Source organism: Gymnogyps californianus, chromosome 4 (genome assembly GCF_018139145.2).
Source record: "Gymnogyps californianus isolate 813 chromosome 4, ASM1813914v2, whole genome shotgun sequence".
Lineage (NCBI taxonomy): Eukaryota > Metazoa > Chordata > Aves > Accipitriformes > Cathartidae > Gymnogyps > Gymnogyps californianus.
The window spans coordinates 83639359-83661977 of NC_059474.1; the positions used below are offsets into that span (position 1 = coordinate 83639359).

Here is a 22619-nt window from a genome sequence, read left to right on the forward strand (position 1 = left end):
TGGAAGCGTCTCGTGATTTGTGAAGGCTGGTTTAAAAAAAAAAAAGTCTTTGGTTGTGAGCTTTTCCATCCAAAGGTTTAATTCTTCCTTCTCAACTGAAAAAACTTGCTAATTTCTCAGGGCAGGGGCTAAATGTTCACAATCATAAAGATGTCTGAAGACAAAGTACTTCATAATGTTCCTACCAAGCCAGATTTTTAAGTCATACTGGCTCTCCCTCAGTCAGAGCAGAGAGAGAAGGTTCTGCTCCAGAAAAATCCTGACACAGGCTGTAACAACAGCCGCTGCCCTGATGCCCTCCGAACGGAGAACACGGCCCTTGCCTACCAATGCCCTAAGGCACATACTAAGAGTAGTACTTCACCTAAGGTCACAAGTAGCCTAATCACTGAAGAAACAACAAGTAACATTTACTGTTCCCCACAACTGATTGTACAGTACCACAAGGACTACAACAAAAATTACATTTATTATGACACTTCATATTTCTCATGTTTATTACACATTCACACCAACAATGTAACTATTTCACAGGAGGAAGGGAAATTGCTTTGATTTTTTTTTTTATATATATACACTTCAGCAGCTGCAACAGAATTTGGCAACAGAAAACTGCCCCAGCATTTCCAGCCTTATTTTGCAAGGAGTTATCAGCCCTCTGTAAACTCAATGAAATGAAGACTTGAGCAATTCTTGGACACGAGCTGGTCACGTGCCACAGAACCACCAGGATATTTTTGGCACCTTACAAATACACAGATCATCATGCGTTCAAGTCAGAGTGCCTTGATACAGTAATTACAAATAAATCACAAAATGCAATACATTTCGCCGCTCTGCAGGCTTCGCAGCAGACGCTGAGCCTCTAAGAAACAGTCGAGCCTTCCCGCTGCCTCACTTGGGGCTTTGGAACAGGTCTTTATTTATCTGCCTCACAGATACCTCTTCCTTGTATTACTTAATAAATCCAAAGAGATGTCTCTGATAAAAGCTGCAGCAATCGTTTCCTCTGCATTTATAGTTGCTGCTGTTACAAGGCATAGCTAGGCAGACAGGATTATATGACACAGCACATTTTTTTTTTTTTTTTAAGTGAACAACACAGAAAAAAGATACTACACTTTCAGGCTTGAGAGATGGAGGAAATGGTGCTTCTTCCCTTTTCCCTGCTCTCACATCCCAGTATACTGGATAAACTGTATACTGTTTCCAGCAGCAGCCAATGTGTCATCCTGTGCTGCCAGACAAACAATCTGGAAAAAAAAGGAGAAAGACAGGAACACAGAGAGATACAGACAGAGCACAAGATTCTTCTTCTCCTCAGGTGAGAGAAGATGCCATCAAGCTCTAAAACTAGTTCTCAAGTCGGCTTTCACCAGCACGCTCTTCGGCAATCTGCGCCTCAGGAAATGAGCTGTGCAGGCAGGAATTGGTGCTGTATCCCCTGCAGAGCTGGGAAGCAGCACAGGATTAGCAACATGCTGCCGGGACAGAAGAGAGTGGGAACAATATCATTTCTGGAGGTGCTGCGAGAGCCCGATGTGACAGGCAAACAACTGGGTACCACGACACGCCAGGAGCGCAGAGAGACTGCGGGAAGACTATGCAAGGCACCTTGCCCCTCACTAGTAAAAGGAAGCATGCCTCCGCGCTTCATTACACCACACAAACTCCTGCTAGGAACAAGGCCCATGTCATCTTGGATGCAAGAAGTCTTTTGTCTCTGCCAGAGCCACTTTGCCGACACCCACGCGAACACAGCCCTGAGGCTCGCCCGTCCCGTCCTGCCATTGCTGGAACTACACGACATCGTGGGAAGTTCAACCCCCCTCTCCCCACCACTCTAATTTTTCTTCTGTGCTTTTCTTCCCCACTATTCAGTACACCCTGCAGCAGTCTATAGACCCACGCCATGTCCTCCCTCTTTACGCTCATTTTATCAGCTGATACAGCTCACTGCACATGGCAAGAGATACCAATGACCATTTCCTCGCAAAGAAAAAAACCACATAACCTAACAAGCCCCACAAGCCCACAGAGCCCTGTCAAGAAACAGTAATAAAGGAGCCAATTCCTATCACCACCCTGTGGGTGGTTAACAAACTTGTCATGCACATCGGGGGCAAATAAGAACGTAAAAACAGCTAGAAAAAAAAAGAAAATCCATTAACAAGAAACATGCTGAGCACGTTAACAGTGCAAAGTAGAAAACCAAACAGATACTCTTATTCAGAACTGCATGCTACAATACTACTGTGAATTTAACAGCTCCTGAAAGGTTAATACTCCTTCTAAAACACTGAATAAATGGTATATCATTTTTCACAAAGATTGTTTTGCAGCTAAGGGTCACATTCCTCCCCTCAAGAGCTATGCTCAGTTCTCGATGGGAGTCAATGAGAATTGATCCCACAAGCCGAAACCATGAGCCAAGCCAGGGACATAACTAACACATGAGAGCAAGTCTCCTGCCCAGCTAACAGCTCACACACTAATTCCCTTCTGGACTCTCCATTTCTGAAAAGACATACAGAAAACATTATTAAACTCCACACCGCTTTTTACTCACTGCTTCCTTTCGGCAATCCAGCCCCACTGGAACACCTGGTACTTCATATTCAAACTATTGAAATACTGATGGCACCAAGCAATACTGTTGCACAGACACCATCCATAAACGAGCGGTCTAATCCACAGCATAACAATCGCATTAGCAAGGAGCAGGGCCAGCTCTGCTAAGCATGTCATTGCCTTTGCATGTTTAACCTTCCCTGCATTAGGTGGAGAAAGAGGATCATGCTGTTGCGGGAAGGTTGCTTACGGTTTACTGCAGTAAGGTTTACAGCCTCTCCTCTCCAGCAAGCGGAACTAGCCACTGCCAGACACAGAGCACGGTGCCGAAAGGGTCGTTACATGCTCAGCTACGGGACCTGGCTGTAGACAGCTCCTTTATTGCCTGCCCAAAGGCAGACAGACACACACACGCACTTTGCAAAGCACTTTGGCCTATGCAATCAAAGGGGAGCCCAAACACCCTGTCCCACATGCCCAAACCTTGCCATCTGACTCCATCCGTTCCTGGCTTTGTGCATAGTTCCCATCCTCCCCGACTCATCTTTTATTCTTTCTCTGTAGAACCCTGTGCTTCTCATTGGCCAAGATTTCCACTACAACCTGTAAGCAATCACCAAGACCTTATTAATACAACCATTATTCTGTAGCAGACATTACTAAAGACAGAAATATGACAGTAATCCTCATACATACAAATGCACAAGACACATAATGATCAAATTCAAAGATGGTGCATCCACAAGCAAGTGCAGACAATTTAAAATTTCTTGGTTTGTGGCCCTACAGCGGAGGTGCCTCTCTCCTAATGTCAAACTAAACCTACTGACAAGACACTGCCTTTCCTTAGTTACCTTTCATGAAGCATGCACAAGGATCTCGCAAACCTCCAGGCATTCAGAGACCACAGGCTGTAAGGCAATGCTGTGCGCTTTAAATTTTTACTGCAAGGTGCATTTGAGATATCAAAAGTGTTTAGAATCACACTGTGACGAGGCAGAAATAATCACCGTCTCAGTTTTACTGAAGAAGAACTGGAGCGCTGAATATTAACGTGGACACACCGACATCCACGCCAGAACAAGAACAAAACCTACACAACACCCACTTCCATGACAAACCCTTCTCAGAAGGGCAGAAAAAAGGAGAAGGGACAGGAGAGCAGAAAGACTGTTTCAGGGGGAAAAAAGTCCAAAGTAGTATTAATCACCTCTGCAGTCCCTGCCAAACTCTACAGCTGCTCATTTAGAAAAGTCTTCTCCTGATCCAGGCTGTTCAGTTTTAGTCCGGCACTATCACAGAGGAGTCTTGTACCACACAGGCACACAGAACACGAGGTAGGACTCAACATACTGCACTTCTGTCCACAAAGTCAGCTCAGTCTGGCTCTAACACTGCTGCCTTCATACACACAGCCTAGAACCTTCTCCCAGCACGACAGAGAGATTTAGCCAGAGCTGACACGGCTTGACAGCAGCAACGCAATTTTGAGTTCAGGGCCCTTCTTATCTAGGCAACAGGTTTCAAACCCATGCCATCTGAAGCAAGCTGAATGTTTCTCCTGTCTGGCAGCTGTGAAAAGGTTGACTTGTCTCAGCCCTGTTTCCACTGAAATTCATAGCACATGAGACACGCTCGTAGGTGACAATCCCTTGATCATCACAAGGCAGACAACAGTGGACAGGCAGGCTAAAACAGCTTGCTTCAACTCCCAGCCTTCCAGGCTCGCCTGTGTCAGCCTGGGACAGCGATTCACACGCTCGTCCCCCTTTGTTTGAACTGCGGGATCATCGGAACAGGGGCTGTTTTCAAGTCGACAAATATACAGTGCCTACACAACATCTCTCAAATGTACGAATGTGCAGAGAGACCACTGATCGCAGTTGGAGTTTTTGCCTCGGCTGGAAACATAATTACCCTCCCACAGCCCGGGAAGTGGTTTCCGCAACTCTGCCGGGGCATTGCAGAGCAGCTGAGCTGCAGGTGTTCCCGTAATGAGAGCCAGGGCTGAGCAGCACGACCGATCTCTTCCGCAGCGTCTTCCCAAACAGTTCAGACAAATTCGTTTGCAAAGAGTAAGCAGCACATAAATCAGTGCAGTTTTAATATGCCTACTTCCTTACTCCGCAAATCAAATGCGTATTCTGTACACTTTTTTCCTACTTTCCTTACGAAGGATGTAAATCTTTATCTCCTCAGTAAGAGGCCCTAAAGAAAGCCTATACTTTGAATAATGAAATTCTCATTGGCTTCAAACGCGTACTAATGCTTTTGCGCTCCTTTGTGCTCAATAGCCCAAAGGTTCGGATGTTTGCGACATGCTAATTACTTTCTATTTTGACATCAAGCATTTAAAACAAAGGCGATCTGCATGCAATGTGTTTTTCCAACTTACTGATATGATACTGTATTCTCTTAATGACATTCCACATTAGACCTTAAGGTAACAGCTTAAGGAAAAAAACCCACATTAACAGGCATGATTTTCAGACAACTTAATGAGAGCTAGCTTTATTCAAAAGAATCCGTGATGACGCTCTGCTTCCAACAGCAAATTACTGAGTACATAAATCTCACTCTGGGCAACAGTGGCCGAGAGAACGCCAAGAAGGGAGGCAGCAGAAGGAATCTTCCCCAAGTTTCACAGTAGCAACGACCTCCAGAACTAGAGTTACCGCAGCATCTGTTCAACTTCTGACAAAGCTTCTAGGAAGAGTTTACCTTGAACTCATCTAAAGATTGCCTTGAAGATTTCAACGCTTAAGGCATCAAGTTTCCTTCAAAAGGAAATGGAAGGATTCTACCACCCTCCAAACAGACTGTGGGTTGCAGGGTTCAGCGTACGGTATCGTGGGGCTTTAAAGAGTGCTGACCACACTCGGGCCTGCTATTCCACACCATTTGAGGTTACGGAAGTTGGGCTCCCCTCTCCTCCACAATAACAGCGGTAAGGGTTTCTGTTTAAGCCTCAGGCTTGTTTACATATCAGGGACAGGCTTTGGCTTATTCTGTCAACGAGCAGAGCGAGCAGTTCCCGTAGAGCGATTCTCCCATACCGAAAGGAACGCTTCCTCGATGCGTTCAGAAAGAAGGGAGAAGAAAATAGGCCCACAGGCCTGGCTAGGGCAAAGCCTTTTCCCTCCTGACACACGGACTCATGCACATAAAGCCTCTGCAGCTCACCCGCCAAAAACAGGCTGAAGGGCAAAGGGACAGGAAATACACTTAGAATTTATGAGCAGGTCTGGGAGTAAAAAGAAGAGGCATCACAATTTGTAGCCAAGACTGTTATAGGGCGCACCTAACCACATTTATTTTTCTGCACTTCAGGCAAAAGCTTTCATTTGCACCTACCTAACCGGCACTCACTGCACAGACCGCTCTTCCCCTTTCTGTTGGAAGCACACTAAGTCAGAAAAATCAAGGCAGGTGACAAGGGCACAGTCAACCCCTAATAGCTCCACATGGTCTCCCTCTAGCTATACACACCACAGCCCTGCCTACTGACACAAACCAAAAAGAATGAATCATCCTGTGAGACTGGTGCAAAGCAGACCGCGCCTCAGGCCAAAAGGGGTCTGCAGAACTGAAGAGGTGGAAAAGCAATTAGCTAAAATTCCCACATTGCCCCAGTAGATAAAGCTCCATTATGGACAGGTACAGATACATGAAAGCTGTTGATGTAGACACATGCTGAGCGTACACAAACAGGAAGCGTATTCCTGCTGTTACACATACAAGTACTATCAATACCAAGAACAAACACTGCTTGTTAATTGTGTTGGACAGATAAATCCGTGTAGCATTACTTAAGTTTAACTCCTCAAGTTCTCTCATGTAAGATACACACAGAATTCTAGAGTCATTTTGCTCTTGAAAGCTTTCCACCCAGAGCGATCCTCCAGACTGATGCGATACAGTCAGGCAAGCTACAATGCAAATTCTGTCGCGACTGAATCCTTCACCCATAAATAAGCAGCCTCTATTAACCCAAAACTAACTTTGTCTTATGCCTCAATTTCTACCATTTTTCAGAACACACATGTAGGACCAAATTGGAGTTTTAAAAATGTCATCTTCATACTGAGTTCATCCCAAGCAGAAAGTAAAATAGAAACATATCCAGTAAGAGCTTCCCTCTAAGTTAACCCATACCTTTGTTAGAACTAGATGCCATTTCAGCGCAGGCAGTTGGGGCAGGGAGGATGTTGGTTTTTGCTGATCAAACACCGAAATATTTGGCATAGCTGTGCCGACTTAATTTTATTTTTCTTTTTCTCCTCTGTTTCGGGACAGGAAAAATCACGCAAGTACACTGGGAAAGTCAAACGATCCTGGTTTTCACACTTTCGTTGTGATTTCTCACTATAGAGTTTTTTTCCATAGAAAAATTAGATATGACAGCTAAATAAAATATAAAAGCATCCTATCTCGATATTTTGATTCAGGCATAAAAAGTATGTTGAATTTTATTATTGTATTTTTAGCCTAATTTCAACAGAACTGTTTTCATTATATACCCCATCTTGTTAGTTACTCAATCCTTTGCCATTTGACTTGGGACAAAGTAACAGATATCTAATACACTGGACCACAAGAAATGCTTAACAAGAACTGAACCAGAAACAAACAGAAACAAGAGCATCCGCCAGGTGCGGTGCTTGGGCAGCATGCTGCAGTTATCTAAGCTGTCAGAAACAAGCAAAGACAAAATCAGCAAGTGAAACGCAAGTCAGAAATTCTCCCTCTGATAAGAGACAACAAGCTTTTTGCTAACGCTTTCAGGTCCTTTACAACACTCATATTTGAATTCTGTCTGGTTGGTCACAGAGCTGTGCTACAAGAATTACAGTCGAAGCATTCTCCCCTCCTGCAGAGATAGTTGAGTCAGGAAGTTTCCACGTCATATGGCACTAAAGGAACAAAAGCAGTTTCTCAGTGAAACCGATGATGATGCATCTCTTCACAACCAACGCAGTTTAATAAACATCACAGACTTTTGTGTTTGAACCTTTTCTGTCCGAACCATTCAAGATCATAAGGCTGAGAAAAAAAATACAAGAACACCCCTGTGATATTATCTACCAACATAGATCATAGGGAGAAATCATGACAAGAAATACCTCAAAAACATGACAAAGAAAGGCTTCAAGACACTCCAGAAAACAGAAATAAATTCACGCCTTGCCAGTCTACACCAATTCTGTTACGTCAAATACATCTGATCTGTGCAGGTAAGGCAAATGCTCAGCTTCCTCTAGTGTAAATACTGTATAACCATGTGGATGCTAATCCTGGACAGCACCTTTAAAGAACTTGCAAAACGCAAAATTAAAGTGACCTTTCCTGTTACAAAATGAGTGTTTATGATTAGTCTGTCAGAAACTTTGGACAAATTTAATGACATCGCTTCATATGAAAACCACAGGGTATGCATGTCTCTCCGGCCCAGCTGATAACAGGAAGGATAACTGAAGGAAATACATGTAAACATGGCCAGTTATTTGCATTTACTTTCTAAAGACTTCTCTACAGTTGGATGCTCTTTGCACTTCTCCCCTCGTTGAATTGATTCATCACCGGATTGTGATCAAATTAACTATTATACTGAAGTAATTCTTTGCTTCTCTCCAAAGAGGATAGTACTAAGGCCCACGAAGAAAGGAGAAAATGATTAATCAAAACAAGGACAGTGATCACGCCCCATATCCATTTAGCATCGCATGTTTTCAAGGCTCATATAGCTAATGAAACTGGACAAGAAGTACATTCTTGCTTTCTTCTTACACCAACATAGAGCAACCCAGAAAAATCAATACCTATTCATTAGCATTCTCCAACTCTCCCCTCATACTTCAGGTAACATTACGCATAATGTGCTAAGGCACTGCATCTACCTCGCTGTTACCTTTTTGGCTCACCATCTGTTTCCCATCTTGCACTGGTTGCATCAATGAAATACGGGCCTGAAACTTTTAGTGGAGATCCGGGGCAGCTAACACCATTCTTAGAAAAAAGAAAAAAGGGAAATAAACCCCTGCACCCCTATCTCCAGAATCAGTTAAAGAACAGCACAGAAAGGAAGATAAGCTGTGAACACACCGGCTTGTAAACACCTTTAATTCTGTGAACAGTTTCAGAGTTCAGTGAGGACACGAACCAAAAAAAGAATTATTCACATGCCCTGCTGTTTCAGAATTAAGCCTTAAATCTAATACCAATTAAATAACAGCAACAAAAGGAAAAACTGTGGGACGAGGCAGCAGCTGGCCAGCAGAACGCTTCCATCCTTACATGCTCTCCCTTAGTGCTTAAGGAGCCATCCCAGTTGCAGCCTCTTGTACAGCGCTCAGGAGCCAGGTGAGCAAGGCCTCGGCCAACCCTCCCGACAGCTGGTGCTTTTGTTCAGTACTGAAATTTGCTGCAGCACCGTTTCTCTCCACACACAGATACTACTACACAGCAAGTAGTAATGCTTAATCATCCTTTAGTTTCCCCTTATTTATAAAACCATAACTATTTCTTTTAATCTCTTGCTTCTCGTGAAGTGTTTCAGCTACAGGCTCATTTCTCAAGCTGCTGGCTAGTCAAGTGAAACAGTCCTCCCTTAGCTTTTTTCTTCTCACCATGAGCCTTAATCTGGTATATGACCAGTTGCTCACTTAAAAACACCTCATCCTACCCCTTTAGACAAACTAGACAAGCACTAGCTTCTACTCACCCTATCAAATAGGATCAAGGTTACAGTAAAGAGCCTGTTATGTAATGGAAATATTATGCAGATGCCCTGGTGGATGCACTTATTCTCCAGTAAGGAGGAAGGGTTCTAGTTTAACCCTATTTTGACCAAAACAAAATAAACTGAAAAACAGAGTGCATGCAGGGAATAGTTTAGAGTAATTGACATGGTAGGGAAGCAGATAGTTTTGTTACAGTACAAAAAAAAATCACACACACTGAACACCGAAATTGACTTCATTGAGCTGCAACACAGAGATGTTCACAGTAGGCAATTGCAGGAGTTCAACAGAGGACTGCAGAAATAGCATCTGGGGCTTGGAAAAGTAAAACCTTACCAGGTTATAGAAGCAGGGGACCATGTTTGGGAACAGGGCCTTGCTGACTGGAAAGGATTCATGCATCAGGGCTAACAGTCTGCAACAAGAAGTCCTGCTCAGCCAGCAAGTGAGTTCAGACACTTCATCAACAGCAGGACTGGGATTTTTCCACCTCTTCCTCAAGTATCATTGAGGGCTGATGCTCAAGTTAACCACCAAGCTCCCGCATCACCACCACCCCCTGCCCCAGTCCCATCAGTGAATACTCTCTACTCAACCTGTTACCGAACCTAACCAACACATGCTTGTCCGGCTACCAGCCAGGCTGAACACTGAAGAACGAGCCATCAGCAGCAACAAAAAGCAGACAGTACTGGACCAGCCCTCTGGAGAACAAACAACCAGAAGCAACCACTCTGCTTGGCATAGGCATACTTGCATCCCAGTCAAGGTTACTTTCTTCATTTTCATTCTTTCACCACAATTATTCTGGCAAGGGAACATTTAAACAAGTCTGTACAATGGGAAAATATTTCCTGGAACAGATCCTCCAAATAGATTTGAACTACAGAAAACCTTATTTCCATATTTACAAAACCTTAAGCAAGGACCTAGAAAATGCAAGTGTGACATATGATTATTTAGAGTCACAAGCAACTGAGGTTAAGGTTGTAAACAAAACGGCAGTAAACAGCTTCAGCTGCTTGTCACTCTGGCCACTACAGCAAGTGGGGCTTTCCTGGAATATCACATCAAGTATGTCTCTTTCCAGCTAAACAACAGGTAGTCCAAGATTTATTTTCTTTGTACTTCAAGTAGCACAGACCCACCAGGAGGAACTGGAATCAAAGGGTACATCTAAAAAACTGTCTTCCTGCCTGCTGCTCTCTCCACATTTTCTTCTTCAGGGGTATGTATGTGCCATTCACCAGAGGCAGGATAACTGCTTTTCAATTCATTACAAAACATATCTTAAAAGACAAGGATGCCAGGGTCCGGAAGCACTTGTTCTTTGTGTTTCTGCTTACATGTGTTTCACTTCAGCTTTTATTCTGCAGGTTCTTTCCTGCCAAGCTCATTTCTACAATTTTTTATCTTGAAAAATATTCTAGCAAAGTTGAGTTTGCGTTAACTGTAACCACCATCTAGAGAAACAGAAACGATCCTAAACCATTAAATCTTTAACACAAATTAGGTCTGATCTCTGGAAGGAACACCCACAGCATAAACAGGGGTTACTTCCATGAGACTTGCAATTTGCAACAGGACTTCCACATTGAGGTGTTAAAAATTACATTTGCTAATATTTTCAACCTAAGAGAAGCAGCCTTGCCTACATGAGTTAAGTTTAGGGGAGAGAAGTTAGCTCCTTGGTAATTCATTCAGAAAGAGCAGAACGACCCCATCGCACAGCTAAGTTTACTGTTCATCCCTACAGGTTCTGGAGAAGAATACGAAGGGCAAGCGCTTCAAAACAAACAGAAAACCTTTTGGCCACCAAAGGTCAGCCTCCCTCCATTGTTTCATTTCAGACTGCAGAGCTCATCAACTACCTCTCAGAAGAGAAGCATGAAAAGAACTTGGTAGAATCATACTGTACCAACCAACTAAGTAAGTCCAGATCCATTTCTCCCCTCCCAAAGGCCTAGCGTTCATGGGCAAGGCAGAGGGAGCAATGCCCAGCAGTCACAACGTACTTGTAGCTATGAAGAGTAAGGTTTTTCTTGAACTCAAGTGTATTCAACTGGAAATAAAAACCAGGATATAGTTACAGACCTGTGAGATGCCAAGAGACTCAGAGACACTGCAGACTCCTATACAGCCTCAGAAAGAGGGCCACAAAGTACCCCATGAAGAATACACAGCCAGGCAGGAATAAACTAACCCTCTCCACCGCAGCGGTAACTTCCAAGCCATCCATGCGGTGACAGCAACACAGCAGTCCCATCACCACTGAGGAGCAGATTAGAAGGGCAACTATATGGTCTGTAAAATCACCCTGCATCAGCCTGTGCACCTTACCAGATTGTTAACTAGAAGTGTCACTAGTATTAACTTGAAATGCAAGCTTACATTAGAGGATGGACTCTGATTCAGGATATAAGTACTATGATGAAAGCAACATCGAATAAGTTTAACTAGATACAAGTAGAGCAAAAAAGGCAATAATCCCATATATTCTTGTAGGGATGCCTGCATTTTGGCATGACAATTTTTTATAAGACCAAGAAATTATATTTTGTGAGAGTTTTGAAGTCATTGGTTAATACCAAATTATTCCTCTGAAGCGAAGCCTACTGATTTTCCTCAGGCACATTCAAATTCAGTTCTTCACCTATACTACAATTGCACAAGAGCAGCCTTCCGAGTACAGTTCATGAACGCAGGTTACAACCTCACGTTTATACCATGTGGCTAAGTCAAGTGTTAGAACATATAATCATGCAGGATTTCTTAGTAGCCAGCTGTTATAAACACTGATATTCTGCACATAAAGCCCCAGAGCCATCTTACTTTATAAGTGTAGAGGACAGGAGACAGGCTTAGTCACATGCATGTGCTGGATACAATACCTACGTGAAATTTAACAAGCAGAGAGGAAAGGATAGCTTTTCAGCACTAGTTAGTAATAGCAGTATTTTAGTAGATCCAATACCAGGCAGAGTCAGAGGATATGCTGAAAGCATAGTTAAGCAGCAGCTGTGCTCCCTCAAAACATTCAGAGTTACATACCCACCTATGTCACCAGCATCTACCATGGCTGAAAGAGCACCAAGCATGCACACAACCCGAACCCTAAACTCTCTGGGGAAGTTTTCTCCCTGCACCCAATTTTTGAACCCACGCCTCCCTCCTCCAAACACCCAGCGCAAACAGATGGGAACTGGCACTGCCTCTGCCACAAGCTGACCCAGTCCAGGAGTCACACTCATTTGGTGCTGAGAGGAAGAGTTGAAATAGCAGGCACAGCACCACAGTAGAAGATTTGTGTAGCTCCAGGCCTTCAGCCAGCCAGCAAGCACAGGCAGTAAGCCTGAATTAGCCCGTGCCTGTTCTGTTTGCATGGCTGTACAACTCATGCTAGGCCTTCTGCTACAGAAGGGGCTGTAAACTAGTTGGCCAACCCAAGCGTTAGACGTTCACTTAAATACTATTGTCCTTGTTCTATCATCTTTGCTTCTTCCCATGCTTCTCAGTGTCAGGAGGCAAGTTTCTTTCTTCATGTTAATGCCTGCAACATTTACTCTCAGCAAAACATAACCATAGTTCCATCTGTTGTGCCGCTGTGTGTCAGACAGTGTCATTCAGCAAGTATGATGCTGAAGACTTGACTGCACTGGTGCCTCACAAAGGATGAATTAAGGCATCTAGGACAGCTGAAGCAACCAAAACCCCCCTCCCCCCTGACAGCCTTAACTCCACTGAACTAAGTTTGCTTTTTCATGAGAAACAGTTCATCTCCTTCTTGTACTTCGAGTTTTCCAGTGCTATACTTGCCATGCTCCTTTTGGCAAGTAGAACCTTACCAACTGCCCCAAGCCTTTGCATCCACTTCTCTCTTTTCTGTGCAAGCTGGGCTATTTTACTATCCTTTCAGATAGAGCAATATATTAACTTGAGCACTACAGCCTGTTGTGCAAGCTCAGCATAGCATATAATAAGTATTACTAAATTGTCTTTCTGAAGCCATAACATCCCTGGCCTTGCTTTTCCATTAAAAATTTTGTTACCTATGCAGCTAAGGCCCTTTCAGTGCTTTGCAAGTGTCAACCAGAGAATCAAAAATAATCATCCCATCAGCGAGTGCTGTCTCTGCAACATGAAGAGGATTCCAAACCTGTCACTGCTAATGCTTCGCTTCTGGGAAGAGGTCAAACTGCATGAGATTATTTGTTTAAGAGGACAGCGTCAGGCAGAGCAGCAACGTCACTTAAGCACAGCCACGGACAGCCCAGTTGAGACTCTGCCTTGTGGAGGTTAGAGCTGAGAAATTCCTTCTGTCACAGAACACGTTATAAACCCTGCATCTGCTGGTGAACTGTCACTGCAGGAAGAAATGCTCGTTTCAGGAACACCACGAGTCATCTATAAGGTATCACTGGAATTGAATCTACAGCACGAGTTGTGAGAAGCAGTTAACAAAACTGTGACCTTATCGGTAAACTAAGGGCACCTATTCATCCAACAGCAGCTCAAATACAGGTACAGAGTAAACACCTCACCAAAACTACATTAAAAGAAATGCTAACACCTCTAGCACTTCACTTTTGAATTTTTTTTTTAAAGCAGAACCAAAAATAGCTTTCAGACACATTGGAAAAGTTAATCTCATTTTTTAAAAATAAGATTCTGGGACTTGTTTCCAGCCTCCTGATGTTCGTTCTCTTCTCAACTTGCACATCACTGCTAGCATGAGAGCTAGTTCTACTAACAGCTAATAGAAGTAGGATGCCTGCAACTTGTCATTTCATCAGTTCTTGTGAACATTAATATAACATACAACTCATCAATGCACGCATTTCTAAGTTCAAGTTTCACACCTATAGATGAAAGACTAGATATGGTAATAACAAAAGCTAAATTCCGAAAGGAGCAGAGCCAATACGCTGCTTGACTCTATATGCCAAATATCTAATAGATAAGGAATAAGCTCTTATGCTTATCCAAATAGAAAATGAAGTCATCCTGTACATACTACGCCCCCCCCAGTGTAAACATGAAAATTTCTGAGTGAGCAGCCTTGTACCAGCAACTTACACAGCATGTCTGTGACCAGAAAGACAGCACACAGCCATTAGCTGCTTCTTCAGGGCTCTGTTTGTGTCAGTCACTAGAGCATCACCAGGATTACTCTGGGACATTAGTGAGCCTGGGAAGGCCAGGCAGTCCACACATGAGCTACCTTAAGTGCAAGGTACCATCTTTCCCTCTAGTCCAGACAAATCCTGGGGGCTCTGACCAAATAGCTGTACAGAAGTTACTTTCCATCCCTTCCTCTGCTGTTAAGCTTACCCCTCAACTACCCCTTTGGGTTCTCAGGTCATTGACTTCAATTGGGAAACAGGTTATCCCAAGCTATCAGTTTTCAATCCTCTGCCAGAAAAATGATGTAGGCAGCGTCTTCCCCTTCTCTCTGTGCACTTTGGGCTATCTGCATACACTTATGTCACGTCTTGCTCCTCAGTTATCTTCCAGCCCACAACATGCAAAAACACAGAGTAAAACAGGATATATTATATGTTTTTCCCTGGTTCTCTTTGAAACTCCTAAAGTTGTTTTGCCCAGCTCCCAAATGTTCATTTCTTGGACTCTGAGTTCTTTATAGACCCAGAGTTTCTAGTGTCACCCTGCTAGTACTCCACACTGCTTCGTGTACCTTGTCTTCAAGGCCTCTGCTATCACACCGGACTTGTCTTCTACACTATAGCATTAACAAGTACCAAAAACAGCTCCCTCTACACAGTAGCAAAACACTTGACTGCAACCTAGATTGTGTTACACTTAGGCTATAGAAGGTAAAACGAAAGTTCACCAGCTTAGGCAACAGCACCTAGTCATTAGAAAATGCTGCGGTTTCTCTTGCTTGTTACAGTTGAACTGAAACCAGGCACAGACAGACAGGTTAGAACAGAAACGTGACAAGTCCTGAAGCCTTGCAAATTCCCTACTTGGTCAGTGGCCTCTTACCAGCCATGCCAATGGGCTACCTTTCTTTGCACTAAATCAAGCAAGCACTCTACAAGGCTGTTGGGATCTAGAGCACTGAAATTCTCCCTGCTACCTCTGTCTTCTTGCCTGGAAACACTCCTTCCAGCTGCTTGCACAGCTCTCCCCCCCACCCTCCCCTTAAAAATAAAAAAGTCAAGTTTCACCTGGATCCTCCTGGTTCTGCACAGCTCCCATACTTCAGCAAGTAGATGGCAAATGGAGGAGTGGTGTCTACACCAAGAGCAGGTGACACTGATAGAACAGTGGGGCTCACACCAGTGCTGAGACTTCTTAGGGCTATGTTCTTCTATTTGCAGAGGAAGAGCAACTCAAGCAGGCACACTTTTCCACTAAAAGGAAACAAAGGGACAAAAAAATTAAGAAGTAGGAAGAACTATCAGAAGTATGAAGGACTCTTGATCCTAGGTAGTACTACTGCAGGAGATGAAGTAGAAGAGGAGTTCCCAATGATACACTCCTTTTCCTCCACAAGGTGTAGTCCACAAGGGAGCTGCAGACCTGACGCAACATCCTAGGGCCTGGCTGCATTCTCTGATCAGCAAGCTCCCGGATTAAGCACGACCTGCTCTGATCCAATGGCCAGTGAACAAAGACCCAGAGATGGAGGTTAAGTCCCAAACTGAAACTAAGGGGCACAGCTCAAAGGTACCTGGGCCAGCTACATGCGGGCTGGGACACCACAGCACCAAACACTGCAGAGTCTCCAGCTGCTGCATGGACCTGTGGCCAGACAGGACCCAAATCTGCAGGCATCACAGCAAGCCTTTGTTTCGGTCCAGCTGCTCATTTCCACTCATGACCAAACATCCACATACAAAGGTCTTCAACCCACTACTCCCCTCTGCCGTGAACCATTGTAAACTCGAGACACATTGCCACCTATGGATTACATAGCCATAAACCCATAATGCCAGTATCAAATTTGTCTGCCCACCAAGTCCTACACCAAGGACATCCCAAACAGAAAGAACATTTCTCTCACTCTCCAAACACCGAGACCTCCTCACTTCAGCATCCAGTTCAGGTAACATGAACTTAGTCCTGGACTGTGAAACAAGAGATTGAGAAGAAACACTTAAAAATCATCCCTGCCTCAAGGGTGCCCAGGCCTGGGAGAAAGCCCTTCCCACCACCCTCCTTGCATTCCCCTCCCTGCCAATTGCCTCTGCTTCCATTTTTGGAAGGGTTTCTGTCAAGCTGCATTTCATTTCTGTGCAGTGCAGACATCTGGTGGTCAAGCTGGTGATGGCAACTGAACAACAGTAGTGCTGCCATCAGACAAGAAGTGACCGGAAGACTCGTGTTCACTGCCCGCTTGAAAAACAGCTAGTGCAGGTTGTCAGCAGGGATGCAAAGTCTTTTCCCCTTACAGTGGCAACTGGTGGTAGAAAAAAAGATTTAGGCAGTAATGATGTGTTGCCTAATCTTTCTCCCTCTACCTCAACTCATTTCTTCTCTTCCTCAAGCTTCAGGGAGTTCCTGGTCCTGGGTCTTCAGCAGAGTAAGTGTTGAGTGGGTGGTATACCCAGACTGAGTTAATCCTGCAAATGCATATCAAACCCAGGAGAACACAGGCCAGGATTTTATCTGCATACCAAACAGCACATCCCCAAGCAACATTAATTTTGTAGATGCTCTGTATCGCGATTAACAGCCTCAGTCCATCCTGCATGGTAAAACAAAGCGGTTCTTTCCTCCTCCCTCTAAGATAGTGTGCTGGTTTTGGCTGGGATAGAGTTGATTTTCTTCACAATAGCTAGTAGGGGGCTATGTTTTGGATTTGTGCTGAAAACAGTGTTGATAATATGGGGATGTTTCCATGATTGCTGAGCAGTGCTTACACAACCTCAAGGCCTTTCCTGCTTCTCACCCCACCAGCGAGGAGGCTGGGGGTGCCCAAGAAGCTGGGAGGGGACACAGCCAGGACAGCTGACCCCAACTGCCCAAAGGGATATCCCATACCATAGGACATCATGCTCAGCACATAAAGCTGGTGGAAGGAGGAAGGGGGGGGACTTTGGAGTGATGGCACTTGTCTTCCCAAGTAACCATTACGCATGATGGAGCCCTGCTTTCCTGGAAATCGCTGAGCACCTGCCCGCCCATGGGAAGCAGTGAATTAATTCCTTGTTTTGCTTTGCTTGCATGCGTGGCTTTTACTTTACTTATTAAACTGTCTGTATCTCAACCCACGAGTTTCCTCACTAACTCTTCCGATTCTCTCCCCTATCCCACCGGGAGGGAGTGAGCTGCATGGGGCTGAGTTTCCAGCTGGGGTTAAAGCACAATAGAGAGGAAAATAAGCTGACAGCAAGTACTGTTTCCAGTTGACCTGGCCCTCGGGGCAGCTGCAGTCTCTCAAAGGGATAATACATAATGCCTTACTCTATTACTGGAAACTACCACAAGCCCTGCAGTACTAGGACTTAAAAACTGTTTACCTCAGCAAAAAGGTCTCTAGCTGTTACAATTAACTGCATTAACTGGCAGATCCCGAAATATGTTTCCAAGTGCATAAAAACCTAAAGGAAAAGGTGCTGAGCACACTGCAGTTAGAGGTACTTCAAGCACAGGTTACCTAAACTACTGAAAAAAGGTCTTCGGCCTGGCTTTTGACTGCTGCCGCCCCAACACTTTGTGCTTTCCAGAACAGCTCTCATTTCTGGCTAGATCAGGAAAAACACAAGGGGTATTAGTCCCTCTCTGGGAACCCCTTGTCCCACCTGCAGTGACCAATGACACTTTTAGTGTCTGCAGCAATCACCTGAAATCATGTCACTCTGTAGATGGTTTCATGAGACATAGTTAATGATCCAGCTGCACACAGACAGCTCTAACACAGAGACATTATATTGGCATTAGCCTTAGTACTTAAGGACATAATTGAGAGAATGCAAATAGCAGGAAAAAACACAGAATTATACCATTTATCTTGCTAAGTGGTTTTGAAGTGCTACATTACCACTACCTCATTGTAATCTTGAAAGCTTCAACAAAAAACTATTAAGCTGCCAACCACGATGTCAATTTTATTACACTCCTGTCACAGAAGAACTACCAAGCAGGTTTTCTGCAGTAACCTTAAATATTTCTGCATTTCAGAAACTACACACTCCCAAAGCAGTCACTTAGGAAGATGAAACTTATCACATGTTAGTCTGCTAGTCTCTAATGTGTACTTTCAACACATTTAAAGACACAGTAAATCAGAATGAGGTTACTTGGTGACAGAACAGCATTAGATCAGGAACACCAAGAGACTCTCCAGAAAATATTCACTATGGACTATCCATTCCCATCACTCTACTATCTTTAGCATCCTCTCATTTTTTTAAGACACTGAGATTTATTTCAACTATTTTCATCAGAAAAAATGCTGTTACCAGAAGCATATCACCAAGTTGATTTTTTACCACCTGCAAATAGGGAAGACTTACAAAGGACAGCTGCTTTAACAGAAAAAAAACAATAGCATTCATGATCATCAGACATCTTTATCTGCAAGTGTTTCATTTCTTAATTTCCATCCGTAAAAAGGAGTCCAAAAACCTCAAAAGTAAGTGTGCCTCCATGAACATATACCCAACATCAATGATAGCTCCTTTAAAGGAAGCAGAGCTTCTTAACTCCTGTTCCAAACAGTAAATCAAACAAGATGGTAATTTAAGATCAGCTTGAGCACATTTCTCAAAGAGAAGTTATCAGTTTGCTTTAGATCATTTTGTGACAAACAGAAGGTGTTATTTGGACAGGCCTAGGAAATTAACCTCTCTCCTTACCCTTGGAAGCATAACACCATGTACCTCACAATTCTGCCTACAGCGAGTCATGATGCTCTCCACACCACAGGGATCATCAGCTTTCCTGAAAACCTGGTTCCCTATATTGCACAGCACTCATAGCCCAGCTACCCAGTGAAACAAACAGCAAAGTAGAGAAGAGTGAACTAAAGCAAAAATACACACAGGTGGCTCAAACCCAAAAGCCAAATACATCACTGATAGCTATGCACAAGACACATCTTATCTGATGCAAAAGGAGAAGTAGCTCTTAGCCTTTCCACCTTATTTTTCAGCTATACTGCTTCGCAAGCAAATGATGTACTTGCACGCTCAGCCACAGCACTTTGAGAAGCACCACACAAGACAAGTATCCTACAGACCAACTTTACAAGTGTTTAAGTAGTCCACCGGGAGACAGACAGGAAGCTCTGCCTCAGTATTCCACATCTGCTCTGAAATGCCTCCCAGTGCTTTAACCAGAGCTTTTTCAATCTGCCTACCTCCACTTCTGACAAGCAGCACTAATACCACATCAGCTGAACACCCTGAGTACTTGGAGTTAGGGTCAGACTGAGGCCTACCATTTTCTGCAGCATAGCCTATTACATTTCAGGACTTCAGTTTGCACTTTTTTAGGTATAACTTGACTTCAGTTTAACCTAATAAAAATCATCTGCCAACACTCAACATGAACCCAAAAGTTCCAGTGCATCATCTCTGTCTATTATATCAATAAGTTCAGCTAGTCTTTGTGTGAGGTAAACACCATTGTGTCCAGGAACTTACTCTAATTAGTGTTACCTGAATTATCCAGGCATTAGATAAATGTTCAAAACAAAACATGATCTTAAGCAAGTCATCTGAGGCAGATCTGGTCAAGGATAAGAAGCTCTGATATGAGCTTTGCACAGCACGTTGATGAAGCCAATAATTCTAACCCAACACTCTTCTGCATCATTATCTAGTCCCACACTGTTTAACTCAAATGCTAAGTGCAACCATCAACCTCAGAAAGCAAAGAAGCAGCTCTGCATAGCATGTGATATAGACTTTAACACAGCTCAGGCAAGAGAAAACCCGCTGCTAATATTGCACCCGATACCTTTGTTTTACTGCATGTCATTGTGAATATCTGTTTACATGTACCTATCAAAGATTTCCAGCTTAAAGGACTCGAGAAGCATAACTCCATCTTATCCTCATTTCCAGGCAGCTGACTCAGACAAGGTTTGGGCAGCCATTTAAGCCAAAGATTAACTGGGATTCCTGGGTCAACAGGCAGAACAAGTGGATAAAGGTACCAGGTGAGCCTGGCCAGGGTACCTATTAGCACCCTCAATTCTCTGGCACCCTCACAAGTCTTTCTGCCTCCTCTGATGCTATCCAGTGCAAGAACAAGCAGCAGCAGGACAAAGTCTTCTAAGTCACTCAACAACAGGCTATCATGTGCCCCCTGAAAGGACTCCTTTAAGAGAAGACATTTTCACTCTATTTTGAGACAAAGGGGAGAAGAATCCTCAAAAAGCAGTTCTTCATGCCTCACAGCACCTGCTGCTAAAAACATTTCACAGAAGTCAATGATGAAACAACTGAGCAGGTACTTGAACTTGGTGTCAAACCAGTGCTGCTCCTGCTCAAAGACAGGATAGCCAAAGCTGAACAAGGAAGCCACAACTCCATCCTACCTTGACACAGCCAATCCACTTCCACCAAACAAGTACAGCTCACATTCCAGCAACAAACTTAAATAACAAAAAACCTATATGTGCAACCAGTATTGAAAGGCACCTACTGTAAGTACATGCTCCTACCAAGTCTATTAGCATTTTTACATGCTAAGCACATGGTCTCCTCCGAAAGGAAATCCAGGACTTGATCTACAGGCCTTTAACATCCTGTTTCTGCCTGGGTGAACATTCCCTGGGCCAGGTACAGCAGAGTGGAAGCCTCAGAATTTGAGAGCAGGACTAAAGCACTGGTCTCAACTGGAGTGCAACAGAGCAGCAGCCTCAGAGACACAGGGTGGAAAAACACCTTACAAGCAGTAGTGGCCTCCACAAGCTGCAGTAAGGGACATAGAGCTCACAGGCTACACCACACATCTCACAGTGCTTCTGCAGAGCACTGAGCAAACAAACCTGGTCATACAGACAATGCCGCCATATCACGAACTCCAACCAGGATTAGAGAGCCCCACTGAGAAAGTTAAGCAGAGTATCCTACTAAAATAAGGACTTACTCCCTAAGATGCACCCCACCCCATTTAAGCTCAGCATTACACCTTATAGGTACCACACAGTCTGCACCAGGCAATTAAACATACCATATCCAATTAGGCAGAGATGATAGTTTAACAAAGTGTTTTGAAAACACGCTGCCATCAGAGTGGTTCTAAAGAAACCTCATCAATATGGTGATAGGCTCTGTATTTCAATAAAAGCAGGTTTATATATATGCTTATAATAACATTTACATACTATATTTTCAGACATTTATATTGTTATGTATTTCTATAACAGTGTTTAAACCAGCTTTAACACAATACACAAATTCTGTTCCCTGTTGTGCTACCAAACCTAGAGAACAGCTTGAATATTATAGTTCTTATCAATGCTAAGGCAACTCTAAATTATGAAGTTATTACTTCAAATGAACAAAAATAAAGAATTAGTGGAATTAAAGTAAAATAACCTCTCTGCCTCCCACTACCCACCCAACAAACCTCAATTCCTCATTGTAAGTAGGAGCCCTGCTCTTCAAAATTAAAAGCTTGAAAACTTTGCGTGCTCATAATTTACAGAAAAACTAACCAACAAAATTATTTCCCCCCCAACAGCAACTATGCTCAGCACACAGCCTTCCCAAAACGAAATCTATAATGCCACATTACACTAGAACTTTTAACATAGCCCCACAAAATAACTTCCACACCCAAGTAAGACTAGAAACTGAAATATAATAGGAGGAAATCCTTAATGAAACTCCAAAACCGTAAACAAAAAAAAAAATTAAAACAGCCTTTACTCCATAACTCTGCACGCTCATAACCTTTAAGATGAAAAACTAGAACCTTCCCACTAAAAAAAACCCCAAAACAAGCACCTCCTCAAGCCAGCCCAGTCACAGCTCCACCTAGAATTACCTGGTACCTCTGATTAAGAACATTATCCACTCGAAAAAAATAACAACCACTATATTTAAAAAAAAAATAAAAGATTTGAAAACTACTACCATAACACTAAGGAAATTAAAAACGGTCAAACAACTGAAAAAATAAACGTTTAAAAAAAAAAAACCCGAACAACTAACAGCCTTACCACAACGACCGTTATGTACTCCCGCCCTGGCTCACGATTGGCGGTTCCAGTGTGACGCCCGCAGCGTTGATTGGACAGCGGGAGCCAGGCCCCGCCCCCTGCCCCTCCCCGGCGGCAGGTGCGCCGCGGCCCCCCCCCCCCCCCCCCCCGAGGCTTTAAGA

The 22619-nt window shown here is 43.7% G+C and overlaps 1 long non-coding RNA gene across 1 annotated transcript; it reads right to left on the reverse strand.

The window, feature by feature from the left end:
• Positions 1-480: 480 nt before the first annotated feature.
• Positions 481-22363, reverse strand: LOC127016140 (uncharacterized). The gene is made up of 3 exons (XR_007766436.1): positions 22284-22363; positions 15503-15688; positions 481-1253 (listed from the first exon to the last, which is right to left on the reverse strand). It is a non-coding gene; the product is annotated as an uncharacterized LOC127016140 (long non-coding RNA).
• Between the last annotated feature and the right edge of the window lie 256 nt (positions 22364-22619).